Raw genomic sequence first — 16,927 nt, 5'->3', positions numbered from 1 at the left:
AACTTAAAACTTAACATTAGCATATTAATCACTAATATTTCGCATGAAAACAGATAAATAAAAGATTGGGTAACATACTAACTAGCTTTATTGTAATTACTATCTTAAATGGAGAGAATACACATTGAAATTGATTTAAAGATGGGTTCCTCACATAGTCATGAAGTCATACTCTCTTTCTATCCAAGATAATTGGCCTTTTCCAGAAATAGAAGGAGAAAGAATTTTCCTTTGCCCTATCTCATTTCATCCCTTTCTATTTCAAAGAACCAGTCATGAGATGATAATAATCCTTATCATGGTCAAAAAATAATTATTCAAAAAGGATTCAGACAAATTTGGAATACCAGCATAATGCATAGTATATGGTACTGTGTAGAAAGTGTCTATTAGCTACAGGACATTGGAAGAGAGTACAGGAGGGAGAATCACCAGTGGCTGAAAGGTCGGCCAAATCCTGGATGGTGGAAAGAGGATGAATGAAACAGCTGAGAAAATGAAAGACTGACTTAGCTAGCCCAGACTAACATCTTGGATTTATTCTTTGAAGTTCTGTGCTCAGAATTTAAAAACCTAACTGTGGACAGAAGTAGAAGGTAATCACACTCCCATCTCTCTTCTGTACTCAAAATAGGATGAATTCATTACCGCACCTCACCCCCAATTCGACACATAACCCTAACGATTTCCCTAAAGGATAAAGTGTATTTTGCTACAGTTAAAATAAAATAAGTAATCTACATTTTTGGAGGGTATGAACAGGGTGTTGGTCACCTGTAATTGAAGGATTTAAGTCTAGCATTCAATTAATCTTCCGTAATAACAGATCATAAAGTGTTTCTCAAAATTCAATACACATTACAATCACTTGGAGAAGTTAAAATACAGAATCGTGGATTCCATCCAGGTCAGGAGGTGTGAGATACAGCCTTATGATCAACAACTTCCAAAGTGATACTAATTATGGCAGTTTGTGGACCATGTTTCGGAGAGAAAAATCTTAGAAGACAGTAGATGGAATTATCCTCATAAGAAAGTGCTTTAGGTCTTACTTATTTTAATAATTTGTATTCTGATATGATTTTCAAATTTTCATTTTGTTTATTAAGAAATTAAAGAAATCAATTGGCCTGAGATTACTATTTTTATTTCCAGCAATCTTGCTAAAATATATTAGCAAATTAATATATTACTATATTCTCTGAATAATTATATCATTTTCAAACATTTGTAAAGATTACATTTTTATTCTGACATCTACATTGACTTCATCACTTGTCTCAGTATAATAAGCCAAGAAATTATTGCAAAATGCATGAATTTTTTTTAATTAATTAGAGAAGAGGGATGGTGTGAAATGGCAGAGATGAAAGTCTTAAAAAAGAAAATTTTTCAGATGATACAAAAACCACCCAGCACCATGTGGCTTATTTTTATAATTGAGACTTTTATTATACATTTCTAAACAGTCTGTACTACTGAACAGAAACAAATGAAAATATATACAATATCAGTGGTCCTTTATCAAAGAACACAGGTACTCTATGATCCTGCCATCATTTGTTTTCATAACATGAATTTATTTTGACTGCCATAAGGGTACAAAGTATTGTAAGGGTTGAAACTTCTTATATAAAGTTTCCTCTTATTCTAATAAATTTTCTAAGAGTATGGGTATTAACTAGATCATTCAAAAATAACTTGTCTCTGTTGCATGAAGATTTTATCTGTCGCACAAACTACCTGTTTTCTCAGTACATCGAATTCATTTATATCTTAGGTTTCAAGGACCAGTAAAGTACTTAAAAATATATGTTGATCCCTTTTGTGATTCAGAGAAAAGCTTAAACCCACAATTGTATGCAATCTCTTAAAGCCTGTCGACATTATTGATTAAATCATCATTGCAGTAAAGTTCTCTATATTTTGCAAAACCATCAGTTAAATATATTTCTCTTCTCCTTTTTCTTATCTTCCTTATATTTTGTCTTTTTTTCTGAAACCTCTCTCTCCTGCTACCCATCTCTTTCACCTGCTAACCAACCACATGAGTTCTTTTATATATTGCTTTTTATGAATACACTAACTCAAACCTCAAATTTCTTTTAATGTATCCATGGAACATTTACCATTTCAATAATAGGCTTCCTCATATGTGTAAAAAACTGGAAGTGTTATTTCTAACTTGTTGGTGATAAAAGTTTGCCTCAAAGGATAATTATATCAGTAATTGCATACACTAGGCTTCAAGTGAAGTCTTCCCAAAATAATGTCCTTTTTGTATTATTAAAGCTAAAAGAACCCCTAGAATAATCACACTACTGGGTATTTACCAAAAAGCTTTAAAAGACAGTAATTCAAAGGGATAGTCACATCCCTATGTTTATAGCAGCATTTTTACAATAGCCAAATTATGGAAGCAGCCCAAGTGGTGTCTACTGACAGATGAATGGAGAAAGAAGAAGATGTGATATACATGTGTATATCACGTATACCACATATAGATAGTTGTAGATAGATATAGATATAGATGATACAGATAGATATAGATATAGATATAGATATAGATATAGATATAGACATAGGCTAGACATAGACATAGACATAGACATAGACATAGACATAGACATAGATATAGACAGCTGAAACTAATAGAACACTGTATGTATGTTAACTATTAACTATACTGGAATTAAAATTTAAAAAACTGAATAGAAATAAAAATTTAAAAAAGATAAAATCATCTCTAGAGACCTATTTTCCAGAACAAATAATGCGCTCACTACAACTATTCTTACAGTCTTGAAATCCCATTCCTCAATATCTGATATCCCAATATCAATATCTGATTGAAATTTAACCATTGAACCTTATTTATACATATATGTATTGCATGTCTAATAGATATTTTACACAAGAAAATCTCAACATCCAAAAAACAAATAATCCAGTTTAAAAATGGGAAGAACACGAATAGACAGTTTTCCAAAGAAGACATACAGATGGCTAACAGATACATGTAAAGATGCTCAACCTCATTCATTATCAGGGAACTACAAATCAAAACTACAATGAGATATCTGCTCACTCCCGTTAGAATGACTAAAATTAACAACCCAGAAACAAGAGATGTTGGCCAGGATGTGGGGAAAGGGGAACCCTCTTTCACTGTTGGTGGGAGAGTAAACTGGTGAAGCTTCTCTGGAAAACAGTATACAGGTTCCTCAAAAAGATAAAAATAGAACTACCCTCTAATCCAGCAATTGCATTAGTAGCTATTTACTCAAAGGATATAAAAATACTGATCCGAAGGGACACATAAATCCCTCAGGTTTATAGTAGCCTTATCGACAATAGCCAAATAATGGAAAGAGCCCAATTGTCCATCGACTGCTGAATGGATAAAGAAGATGTCGTATATATTTATATACACAGTGGAATATCACTCATCCATCAACAAGAATGAAATTTTGCCATTTGCAAAAACATGGGTGGAGCTAGAGTGTATTATGGTAAGCTAAATCGGTCAGTAAAAGACAAATATGATTTCACTCATATGTGGAATTTAGGAAATGAAAGAGATGAACGTAGGGGAAAAACAGAGTTAGGCAAACCATAAAGCATACTCTTAACCACAGAGAGAAATCTGGGGAGTATTGGAGGGAATGGTGGGGTGATGGGTTAAATGGATGATGGGTATTAAGGAGGGCACTTGTGATGAGCACCAGGTGTTAGATCACTGGGGTGCCTGTGACCTCAGTCATTTAAATGTCTGACTCTTGATTTCAGCTCAGTTCATGATCTCAAAGTTCATTAGTCTGAGCCTCATGTTGGGCTCTGAGCTTGCAGTGCAGAGCTTGCTTGGTATTCTCTCTCTCTGTGCCCCCCCCCCCCCCCGCTTGCGTTCTCTCTGTCTCTCAAAATAAACTTTTTTTAAAAAGTAATGAATCACTAAATTCTACTCCTGAAACTAATATTACACTATATATTAACTAATAGGAATTTAAATAGAAACTTGAAACAAAGAAAAGAAAAGAAAAGAAAAGAAAAGAAAAGAAAAGAAAAAAAAAAGAAAAGAAAGGAAAAGAAAAGAAAAGAAAAGAGAATTTTCTCTTGCCCCAATTTATTCAGGTTCCAAGTCTCTTTATTTCTTTGTGTAGAATCTAGCTTCTGAATGCCATTATCTTTCTTGTGCTTTAGGAACTTCTTTTAATATCTCTTGTAGAGTACATCATATCTGCTAGCTGTAAATTTCCTCAAATGTTGTTTGAACACTTTTTTTTTTCTTTATTGAAAAATACTTTTGAGGTGCCTGGGTGGCTCAGGCGGTTAAGTGCCTGACTCTTGGTTTTGACTCAGGTCATGATCTCCCAGTTCGTGGGTTCAAGCCCCATGTCGGGCTCCATGCTAACAGCTCAAAATAAATGAATAAACATAAAACAAAAGAAAAATATATTTGATTACCTATGGATGAGTTGATAGTTCTTTGTTGTTTTTCTCTTTTATATTTTATCACTTTAAATATGTCTTTCCACTGTAAAAGACAAAATAACTTGCAAATTTGATGAAAAATCTGTTATAGATTTCATTTTTTAAAATGTATTTGTATCTATCTTTTTCTCTGTCTTTGAGCTATTACAGCAGTTTTCCCCAGCTGTTCGAATACGATATGCCTAGGTGTAACTTTTGTCACTGTTTGTTGTTGTTTTGTGTTTTTTGTTGGTTTGGTATTACTTATTTTGTTTTTGTTGGTTTCTGTTTTTCTTATTTGGTACTCTCTAAGCTTCCTGGATATGTGCTTAAGTGTCATTAATTTTGAAAAACTATTTTGATAAAGTCTCAGCTATTATTTCTTTATTCTTTCTTCTTTGTCCTCTTCTCATTTTGGAATTCCAATTGTACACATTTAGATTATTTGATAGGGCATGGCCTATTGGGTCATCACCTATTGGGTGATTCTTTTTCCTCCTTTGTCTTTATCATATTTCAGTTTGACTATTTTCTCTGGTTTTGTCTTCAAGTTCACGGACTCCTCAGCTGTGATGGGTCTATCAATGAGGCCATCAAAGGCATTATTTATCTGTTACTGTTTTCTTCTATCATTTGTATTTGATTTTCGCTAAAAGTTTCTCTCCCATATCTCTGATAAAATTACCCATCTACTCTTACATTGTCCATCTTTCCTACTAGAGTCTTTAATAAGTCAACCATAGTTATTTTAAATTCCTTGTTGGATAATTTTGTCTGTGTCATGTCTGCATCTGTTTCTGCTGATTGTTTTGCCTCTTGACTATGTGTTTCTTTTTTTTTTTTTTTTCTTTTTTTGTACGTATCATAGTTTTTTGTTGAAAGTCAACCAAGCTGTGTAAGACTCTAGGGTTGAGACAATTAGTGGAGGTAAGCACAGTTTTCTTATGCTAAGCCTGTATTGAGGGAGTTTTGGATGAAACCATTAGAAATTGCATTGAGTTTAAAGTTTATTGTCTCTATAGTCCCTTTCACTGCATCACAGACTTCAAATTGTTCTATTTTAGTGTTTCTCAAACTTGGCACCATTTATAGTTTTGACTGGATAAAGATTTTTGTGGAGATATTTCCTGTACATTCCAGGATATTTATCAGCATCACTGGTTTCTAGATGGTAGATGCAAATCATGAAAAAAAAAAATTGTCTGCAGTTATGGTTAACTGTCCCCTGGGGAATGATAAAGCGACCTGTAGCTGAGAACCACAGTTCTTGCTGTAATCTTGTGTTTCAGTGGAAACTGGGTTTTTCAGAAGTAGTTTTAAATGTCTGTTACCACCTCTGCTTTAGATTATTCCTTTTGTGCTGTATTCAGAGTGGATCTCTTTGTCACACTCATTCTTCTACTGTCCCTCTCCCTGAAGTACCCTGCTGTTACCTGTTATTTGATATTATGTAGTCTGCAGGTGTGGGGAGCAGTATACAAAGTGAAGTTAGACAGGCACCATGCTCCTGGGTCTTGTGGGTATGGCTTTTTCAGGGTTCCAGAACCTCCACTGGCTGTCATGCTGAGACCAACATATAGTACTTCCCTTTCTCTGAGGTGTGGAGTATGTGCCCATGCACGTCCGTGTGTGTATGTGCGTGGGCATGCATGTGTATGTTTCCCTGATTCTGTCTTCTGGATTTCAATGGCTTTCCACCAGCATCATAATTCCATTAGTATTTGTTGTCCTTTTTCTACAGATTAAGCCTTCCATTTCATAGAGTGGTTGAAGGGTCCAAATGTAATGTCATGCCCCTCATGAGGCTGCCACTGCTCTACTCTCTTTGTCTGAACTACAAGCGACACTTTCTCAGGGTACTGGTCAGTCTTTGTGTTAGCACGTGTTGGGGTTTATTTTAAAAATGTAAGTTGGTATCGAATCCCACAATATGAGTACTTCATAGGAGTTAGATGCTTTTTTGCCAGTGCACATTCATTTTCCATCTATTCATCAAAACATCCTCGCTGATTTATACAAACTGTACACAATCGTATGTACCCATGTGAACCAACACTCATGCCTCACTTCTCTGCAAGTACTTGTCATCTCCTTGAAATTGACCCATTTTTATTTGCCCTGCAGCCCCTCTTTGCCTCACGGGGTCAAGAAAAGTCATGAATTTGCAGTCTGTACAGACTTTTTGTTGAGTGGTTAGGAGCAACGTTCTTTCCAGCTCTTTACCCCCTGAGACGAAACTAGAAATCTGTCCAATAACTTATTAAGAAACATGGCTTGCAATTTGATAAAAATCACTTGAATAATGGATGGTAATATCAAAAGCGTTTTGAGATCAAGGTTCCCACATTTCTTAACTGTGTGATCTTCACTAATTGACTTTACCCATCTATGACTGAACGTACTCATCTGGAAACTGGGAAAAATTATCATATGTGTCTGTAAAGAGTTCAGGAACTTCAGAAAAGTTACTAATCAATAGTAGGTTCTCAATAAATATTGAAAGTAATTATTATCTAAGCTGGGCATCTAACATTGGACATCTAACATTATTTAAGCTCTTCTAGTTACACACATTGGTTATCAATATTTTGAAAATTAATTCATGTTCCTAAATAAGGTCACATAATAAATCTGTAGCTTGCATTTTCTGTGTTGCATTTAATAAATAATTATAAATAATTCTTATAAATTATTATCAAGATTATCAAAAATAGAAAGGAGAAAATATTCATAACTATAATTTGAAAGGTGAGAGTTTATGTTTTTTACTAGCTATCTTAAAGTAGTTTTGAAACCACATATATCTTTTAAATCTAGCACTTGAATCAGTTAGCAAAGCCTCCACAGAACAAGGGTAATCTTGTTCAAAAGTTAATTTCTCCACTTTTTTAATTTACTTTCATTTTCTTTTTGTATTTTTATGCCAAATACATATCCCACCTTTTCAACGAATCCAGAATGAAAAATAAAGTAGATTTTAATACAATGCATCTTACTTTTAATCTGTGCATTTTATCTCCATTCTTTGCAAGCTCTAAGTATTACATAGAAGTCTTTGAAACTACCTATATGAAAACAATTTTGGAAAACTGATTTCGTTTTCACATAGTAATTATTGGCCGTCATCACACAAAGTATTTTTTCTTGACCAAAAATTTATCTCTTAAAAGCAGAATAAAGCATTTTTTGTGTATATTTGGAACTCATCATACTATTGAAGATTTTTATAATAAATTGACATTATTATGCCCATATAAAACAGTCTTTGGTACTTAACAAATAGAAATCAAGAGTTATAAGTATACTCATACTTTTATTCATTCCTTTGGTTGCTAGCTGCTACTTTGTACACACTGCTAAATATATCTAGGTTGACGGCATGAAATGAATTAATAAGAATTGTTGGTTGCTAAGCTGATCTCTAATGTGCGACATTAAATGCAGAAAGTTATGACTTTTTTTCTATTTCATGCCTTTTTTTAATATGGATAAGCCTTATTATGTGCTTTGCTGCACAGTAATCAAGAGTATGAATTAAGGAAAGGATAAGACACAGTAAAATCGTAGGCCGTTATGAAAACCTTTAGCAGAATTTGCTTACAAGTAAAACCCAGGGTAAACTAATCTCTAAAATAAAAACTGGCACTCAATTTTTATTTCTTATCCCCCAATATTCCTGATGGTTTGAAGTAACACCTTTCCTAAGGGTCATGCCTTTAGGCCGTAATTTTTAATGAATTATCATTTCCAACTAATATTACCTAGTTCCACGGAGTTGAATTCCATGGAGTTTTCAAAATAAATAGAATTTATTTTTCATGTAAATATACAGTTGTACACCTTGGAGAGTAGTTACATTTGTGAGACATATTATGAAACAGGTAGAAGTCAGGCAATCCCAGGTGCAGCATTTTTTTTTTTTTTTATCATCTAAAATGAAACAGATGGTGCCTACTTTTGCTTGAGAGATCCTTTAAATTCTCATGTGCATGTATACTTCAGTTAAAAAAAAAGGAATAAAACATTGCATAACAACAGTGTCTCTATTTCTGTCAGTAAAAACTCAATTTTCCACTACAATTTTAACTACTGAACATTATAGCAACCACATTTTCAAGAGTCAAGATCCAATTTTATCCAGTTCAAGCATAATTTATTAGCTGCCATTTATAGGCCACTAAGAGTCTGACATGGATAAGTGTACTAAAAGCATTTTCAAGTTGCTGAAAGCAATATACTGTACCCACCATATATTTTATTGTAGCTCCAAAATAACAGGTTTCTTGTGGTAGTAATAATAGTCATAACAAAATACATTGATAAGGATGTTATCGTTTTCATTGGGAAAAATAACTTACTGTGGATTTAAATAAGAACGTAACAGTACTCTATTTCCATTGTTCCATAATTTTTCCAAATCTCACTGGACAGACATGTGAATATTATTTCACATAAAATAATATATTTTATTCTCTCACATACATTTGGTGTTCTGGTTCCTATAAATAGAGAAAATGTACTACACAATCATAACGAAGGGGATTTCCACTTTCCTTGAGGAGACGTGGTCTGACCCTCTGCTGATTTTTAATCATCTGTAAAACTATTTATGAATAAAATCTTTCTGGGGTGCCTGGGTGGCTCAGTTGGTTGAGGCTCTCACTTTGGCTCAGGTTATGATCTCATGGTTCATGAGTTCAAGCCCTGAATCAGGTTCATTGCTGTCAGTGCAGAGCTCACTTCAATTTTTTTTTTTTTCTTATTTCTGAGAAAGAGAGAGACAGAGTGAGAGCAGGGGAGGAACAGAGAGAGGGAGACACAGAATCCGAAGCAGGCTCTCGGCTCTGAGCTGTCAGCACAGAGCCCGACGCAGGGCTCGAACCCACGAACTGGGAGATCATGACCTGAGCCAAAGTCAGATGCTTAACTGACTGAGCCACCCAGGAGCCATGGAGCCCACTTCAAATCCTCTGTCCCTCTGTCCCTCTGTCCCTCTGCCCTTCCCTCTGCTCATGCTCTCTGTCTCAAAAATAAGTAAAACACATTTAAAAATAAATTAATTAATTAATTAACCAAAATTTTTCCTCACCAAGCTTGGAGTCATTGGAGTGATTCCACTCATGAATAAAATAGGTAAGGACTAAGATGTAATTACTCAGACTTTCTGTTTATGTTAATTAGTGAATTTTTGTTTAAATTTCAGGAAAGCTTACTCTATAACTATTGTATTTGACATACTCATGGATTAGAACCATTATTACTTTTATTCAAAGGAAGAATACTTTTATTGCTCTAAGTTTATTCTTAATGTCTGTTTATATATACTGATTTGAAATTTCCCTAATTCCTTCTCGTAAAGAGCTCAACTATATTCAGATATGCCTATCTGAAAAGTTCATATTGGAATCATAATGATACCTAATGTTATTTGTGAAAATTACATGAGTTCTCTATTCATGAGTTTCCCGGATACTGAATTTGAAAGGATGATGAAATATCATTCCACTAATACTCCAATAATAATAATGCCACTAATAATCATTTCGTGTGTGATTATAGATTGCAATTTGTAAATTACAATTGAGAAAAAAACAATTGTGTAATCACCAACAATTTTTATGAGCCCTTATGATTTCAGAGAAATTGTTTTGTATAATGAATGTTTTTATTATAGAAATCATAAATATGCAAGAAAATAATATAATGTAATTAAAGCAAACACAATATTTGCATAGTTTTCAAACAAGAAATATTAGATTAATAGATTCTCAAAGTATCCCATGATTTCTGGAGAGACCTTATGTCATTTAATTTTTACCTAGTCTAGATGTATCTTTTGGTGAAATGGCTGGTGGTTGTTAAAGCTATTGATTTCCCATTGAAGTGAGCGATTCAGCATTTTCTCTTCTGGAGCATTCTGGGAAAAGTGATTTCCTCCTCTTGTATTTCCTAACAAAGAAATTTTGCTAGGATGTTTTCACTGTATCTTTCTTAATATTTTCCAAGTTTTGTGGTGCTGTGACACAGGCAATAAGAAGATCACGTAGGGCCATGGTCAGTTTGACAGCCATACATGATCATGAACCTACCAACATGACTAGTCACCACATGAACTCTCAGAAAATGGACTAAATCTAGAGGAAGAAGGTTTCCAGATCAGTGATGTATTTGTTTCTTGGTATCTTTATGGTGTTGGTCTTTACAGATTTATGGGAGAATGATCATTGTTGCAGAAAGGGCAGACTGGTTAATCTCAGATTTTAGGTGTCTTTGTGACTTCTTCCACTTAATTTCACTACCATATTTTGCTGTTTGGAATCTTTTTGATAACATCAAAACAAATATTTTTCTCCCTATTAAAATATGCTAGTAATTTGGAAGGATATAAAAGTGAAAATAAAACATAGGCATAGCATGTGACATAGCTCCCTCTCACATGAATTTAGAAGCATGGGAATTTCTAATGCATGCTTAACTTACTTTTCACCTAGAGTTTATTAATTCTCCAATTCATATCTTCATACCTGACTTCAATACTGAGCCCTCCGTCTTCATTTCATATACCTGTTGGATGAATCCACATAGTTGTCTAACGCTTCAAAATTAACATTTTGACTCTTTGAATCACATACACTCTATTTTATTTTGGAATATTCCCCACATAGCTGATGGACAGGTATAAAGATCATGAGTTTGGATTCTGAACTGAGACTTTATTCATCTGAATCTCACTTTTTCATTACATGACACTCTAGTTACACTATTAAGCCTTGCTTTTTTTTCATACTTAGAATAGTATCGTCTTAACTATCAAAAATATAATTTTCTTAATACGGACCATAGTAAGGCTCAATTATCATTAATATTAAGTGCCTTACTCTAGAAAATACATAGAAAATTTAAACGTGATGGCTGTTGTTTATAAATAATAGATTTATGTGGTGGTTATAGATTGTTCTTTTCACACTTTTTGGACCAGCAACGATAATTCTTTTGTAACCGCAAAACCATAATGACCAAAAACAGCGTCCTGGGCAGCCCTCTGACACCTACATCTAAGATTTGATGACATTATAGAGACAATTCTCAAGAGCAAGTTAGAAATCCAGTTGTTAGATTTTTTTTTTTCTCCCTCTCCTCGCCCCTCCCCGCCCCCCGCAACAGGTGAAGTCAGTTTTAATGTTAGTTATCATCCGGGTGGGCAGGGGAAAGGCGAAGGGGCAGAGGTGGGCCCTGGGCTGAAAGACCCAGAAGCGCCAGGTCCTGAAACTGCAGTCATGCAATCAGCCTGGAGGAGGCGCTAGTCTACACAGACAGCTCCAGGGTCGGCGGTCTGTGGCTGGGAGCTGGGAGTCCGTTAGTGATTTCAGAGGACCCCACGACTAGCCTTCCCTACAGGGCTGGTGGCTCCGGGGACCCCAACTCATTTCGTTTATTTTTTTCTTAGGTAATACTTTAGGACAAGAGTCATGCCTTTATCATTTTATAGGCATTTCTTCATCGTTCCTATCTTGGGATCATCATTTTATCCTAATTGGTTGTTCATCTACTGCTCTCTCTGAGGATTAAATGAAATCACAAATGTGAATTCATGTACATAAATAGGTATATCATATAGAACATAAATATTTAAATCTTTCTATGTATGTGCCTTTACACGTAGTGGATTTACATTCATGTGTGCATATATATGTATATATATACATAAATATGTATATATAGTTACATTTAATACATATTAACTAGTATCAAAATTATAGTACTTATATTAATTTCAAAAAGTGTCTGAGTACTGCCTACAACAAAGCTTGTATTGCATTAATTTCCCTCCACGACTTGGCATATATATATATAAATTTATTGCAAAACTTCTAAATAACATTAAACCATTATGTTAAGCTCAAGACATCTATCATTTCACTTCCAAATTGTCAGATGTTTTATTTTTCCTTTAGATTAAGTGTAACTGAGATTTGCAGATAAATAGGACTTTGGAGCTGCAAAGCCAAGTTGAAAAGCAAATCCTATCTTAATCAAAGATCTATCTTAGAAAGTAAAAGCAAAGGATAATGCAAAATATGCACTAGCTGAGTACTGGAAATGAAAATGTCATATTTTTGCTACTGTATTCTTGATTACATCTATTAGGCATATTGAATACATATGTATCAATCCGGTTTTTCACTAACAATCCTTTTATCCATGTATCTGTTCTGTTCTTTGGAATATGACCACCTCTCTCTATAGATAGATAGTTAAATAGATAGAATGATCAATCTATCTATCTCTATATCTCTATGGAAGTTTTTTTTCTTATTTTTCTTTTCCATTTTTTAACCATCATCAAAGTAAATATGTTTGTTATAATTTGGAAAGAACAGGGAAATGCAAAGGAACAGCACAAATACTGGATTTTATAAGCTATAAATATTATATTCATTCCAAATAAAAGACATGCCATATCAAAATATATCCTCAGTCTATTTAAGAATTAAGAAAATTATGTATTAAAAGAAGGATTTGGGTGATTCTGAGATTTAATTTATACCTGGGAAGTGTGCATTTCAGGTATAAATGTAATTTTGAATTTGTGGCATAAAGCATACTAGTAAAGATAGTAAAGTTTCCCACTTGTATTCTTTGATAAATGATAACTGTATTTTCTAGATGTCTGGCTCTCGGGACACGTCCTGGATAAGCTTTAGTGTTTTGACCATGCAATGACTATATCTTCTTTAGTTACAGTAAAAATTAAGATGTTAACAACAAAATTAACAATAAAATTATGACAATCAAATCAACCTTTTATTTATAACTCCTGAGGCACATGTGCTCTGTGAGCATAACCATCTTTATCATTAGCAAGAGTCAACAGTGGTTTTTTTTAATGTTTTTTTTTTTTTTTATTTTTGAGAGAGAGAGAGAGAGAGCGCGTGAGGAAGGGGGGAGGGGAAGAGAGAGAGGGAGACACAGAATCCAAAGCAGGCTCCAGGCTCTGAGCTGTCAGCACAGAGCCCAATGTGGGGCTTGAACTCACGAACTGTGAGATCATGAGCTGAGCCGAAGTGGGACGTTCAACTAAGTGAGCCACCCAGGCCCCCCAAGAGTCAATAGTGTTCAAAAATATTTCCTTCAAACTAATAAATAATTCAGCAATTAAAGTCTGTAGTTTCACTTTAAACTTATGGAATTTTATTAGATACTTACTAGATATTTCTGCACCTCTTTGTTTAAATGCAAAATAGTATTTCATTACATTGAGAGGACTCCCAAATTTCAGATACTAAAATAAATAAAATGCATACAGTATGCATATTGGAATTAAAGCATGAAGTCATAAAGCCTTTTGTATGTCAAAAAATAAAAAAAAATAAATGAAAGAATTAAGATAATAGCAAACTCTATGTGAATAAGTTAGGAAGTTTGAAAGGTTTCTATAACCTGGTAAAAGTAGTAAAACTACTTTGGCTTAGGTATCATGTGATCATCATTTGATTTGATTTTATTAAAAAAATTTTATGTGGTTATAATTTTAAATTTAAAATTAGTAGAGAACAAGTTAAAGAAAATCATTACATTCCCTAAGTTAACACAGCAAGGTAAGGGAAGAAATGTGAGTCAGAATTCACATTTCCTGTTTGTTTAAAAAAATACTTCTTTTTACTTTTCAGCTTTTTCTTTCTAAAGCACTCATTTTTGTATAGTTACTGGAGCACTGATGTTAAGACAATGCTCTGTTATTTCTGGTTTTGTCTACAGAATATCTACTGAGATAATATTAGAGATGATTACTGGAAATAAAAAGATATGTTTATTCCATGCATGTTTGATATCATAGACATATTGGCTTACATGTCATTGTGCCCAGAAGCACATTACATTTTTGGCTTTGTGTTAATGACCAGCATGTGTTATTTAGCAGAAAATTGCTTTGATTTTTTTCCCAGAAAAAAATAATAAAACTATATAAATGAACAATACCAGTCTAGTTGGCTTATAAAGTCTCAAAAGAGCCCATATTGGGTGTTCTAATTATTATTTCCACACACACACACAAAATTGAAATGTGCATCAGCATTTTCCTGGGCCAAGACCATTAAGATCTGTTCAATTTTGTCCTTGCCTCAATATGTGATTAAAGCTAGATTTACTTTCTTTCAGCTGGTCACATTTCTGAGTCAGTGCAATTTTTCGAATGAATAATGCATCAACTTAAATTAGTTACATTTTAAAAAAATCATTTAGAGAATGCAAACTAAACATCACCTTAAACAGGTTCACAATCCTGGAATACTTTGGAATACATATCATAATGGAAATGCACGGCAGTTCTTGCAAACAAACTTACCCAAAATGCCTTCTTGAAACTTTGCTTCTTCTCTTACTATCTTTTGTTAAGGTTTATTTATTTATTTTGATAGAGAGCACAAGCGGGGGAGGGGCAGAGAGACAGAATCCTAAGCAGGCTCCACATTCAGTGTAGAGAGATCATGACCTGAGCCAAAATCAAGAGTCTGATGCTCAACTGACTGAGCCACCCAGGCGCCCTTGCTTCTTCTCTTAAAGAAATGGGTTGAGTTTCAACTCATTATCAAAGAAGCTTTAGTTGATTTATGATCTTCCAATCTAATTTTTGACCACTTTTAAATTTCCGTATTTTAAATACTGTGGCAACGATAAGCACAGCATCTGATGATATTTTAGTTTGTTTTTATTTTACCTTCAATGAAGTGATGTCACACCTTAATCTTTTTTTACTTCTTTTCTCAGAAAAATAAATATTAAACAAGATAAGTGAGTTATGGCCTAAAAATAAGCTTTAATATTAATATTGTACAGTAGGAAAGGGACTGCGTAGGATGCTAGGTGTCTCTATGGTATTATTTTGTCTGTGACATAAGTTAGGCTTGAATCAGTCTGATGTTATATCAGGCAGGCAAGTAAAGCTACTAAATGAATAGAAAAGCTATTAGATAAGCAGAATGAACTAGAATACGAGAAGTATAAATCTAGAAAACAGCAACTTCTCTCTTTTTTTTTTTTTTTTTTGGATATTGTAGTAACTGGATAAAAAAATTAGTTTGAAGCTATTAAAAGTCTCTAAGCCATTCTGTTAAACTAAGTAAATATATTTAGTATTAAAATACCAAGTCCTGAATCCTATCCTATTTGTATTCATACAGTATCCATATTCAAATATTGTAAATTGGATATATTACTGTTTCCTATGTTATGGAGAATTTATAAGCACATACTGGTATGATTCAGCAATCAGCAATGAGTCAATTAGACATACAAAAACTTACAGAGAAATACATGAATATCCATCTCTGGTTGAAGAAGGTTATATAATGGATTAAGTTATGTTTGTAAAGACTATTTGAAAATTTATTGTTTATAAAATTATAAGATTATATGAAAGGATTATATGCCCTCCAGGAATTCTCCTCAGGATAGAATGACCATATCACCCTGCATTCTCACTAAGCAAACACATACAGAGGAGATGGAAAAATATATTGTTATTCCATTTGATCCCAAGGTCCATAGTGTTTTGGTTCTCTCGGAAGTATCAGCTAAATTTTGTTATTTAAATGATACTATTTGCAATGATAGCTGAAAAGACTGAACTGTGATTGGTGGAACCATTAGAAAGACATTGTATCTTAAGGTTTTAAAGCCTCTGGTGCACTTAGTGAAATAGCAGGAAAGTTCAGCTGCTAAAGTCAAGGAGATGGCATGAAACTGCTAAGGGAAACTGGAAAGCCACCATTAATATTCTCTGAAATTTAATCAGAAATAGGGCTTGAGGGCCGCCTGGATGGCTCAGTGGGTTAAGCGTCTGACTCTTGATTAAAACTCAGGTCATGACCTCGTAGTTTGTGAATTTGAGCCCCACATGTGGCTCTGCACTGACAGTACAGAGCCTGCTTGGGATTCTCTCTCTCGCTCTCCCTCTGCCTCTCTCTTTCTCTCTCAAAATAAATAAATAAACTTAAAAAGAAGGAACAAAATAGGGCTTAGGAGCTTATTCTACTGTGTTTGCCAAGTTGAATATTACTTAAGACCCAATTACTACTATAATAAGTAAGCAAGGAAGGAAAAAAAGAAGGGAGGGGAGAAAGAGAAAGGCCAAAGAATTTGTTGCTTTTCCCTTCTTCTCAGTTTAGTCTCCTGAAACCTACATTTCCTGGCATTAAAAATGAATTATGCGGTGAGGAAAAAAAATTCCCTCCCCGAAGCATTATGGCAAACCTGAAACAATTTTAAGTCTGACATTGCCTGCAGATGAATCTGATGAGACACAGATCAAAGTCAAGGTGAATGCTATTCCTTTCTTCTCCCTTAGTGAACAAAGTAAGCTTTCTCAAGATTTGCTTGAGAAAATAGTCTCCAAGATAACTAACCATAAGGAGGATGTAAGATCTCATTTACTTAAGGAGTGCTTGGGTGGCTC

This window comes from Panthera uncia, chromosome C2 (assembly GCF_023721935.1).
Source record: "Panthera uncia isolate 11264 chromosome C2, Puncia_PCG_1.0, whole genome shotgun sequence".
Classification (NCBI taxonomy): domain Eukaryota; kingdom Metazoa; phylum Chordata; class Mammalia; order Carnivora; family Felidae; genus Panthera; species Panthera uncia.
The sequence above is the reverse complement of the archived record's forward strand: the minus strand, read 5'-3'. Positions refer to the sequence as shown.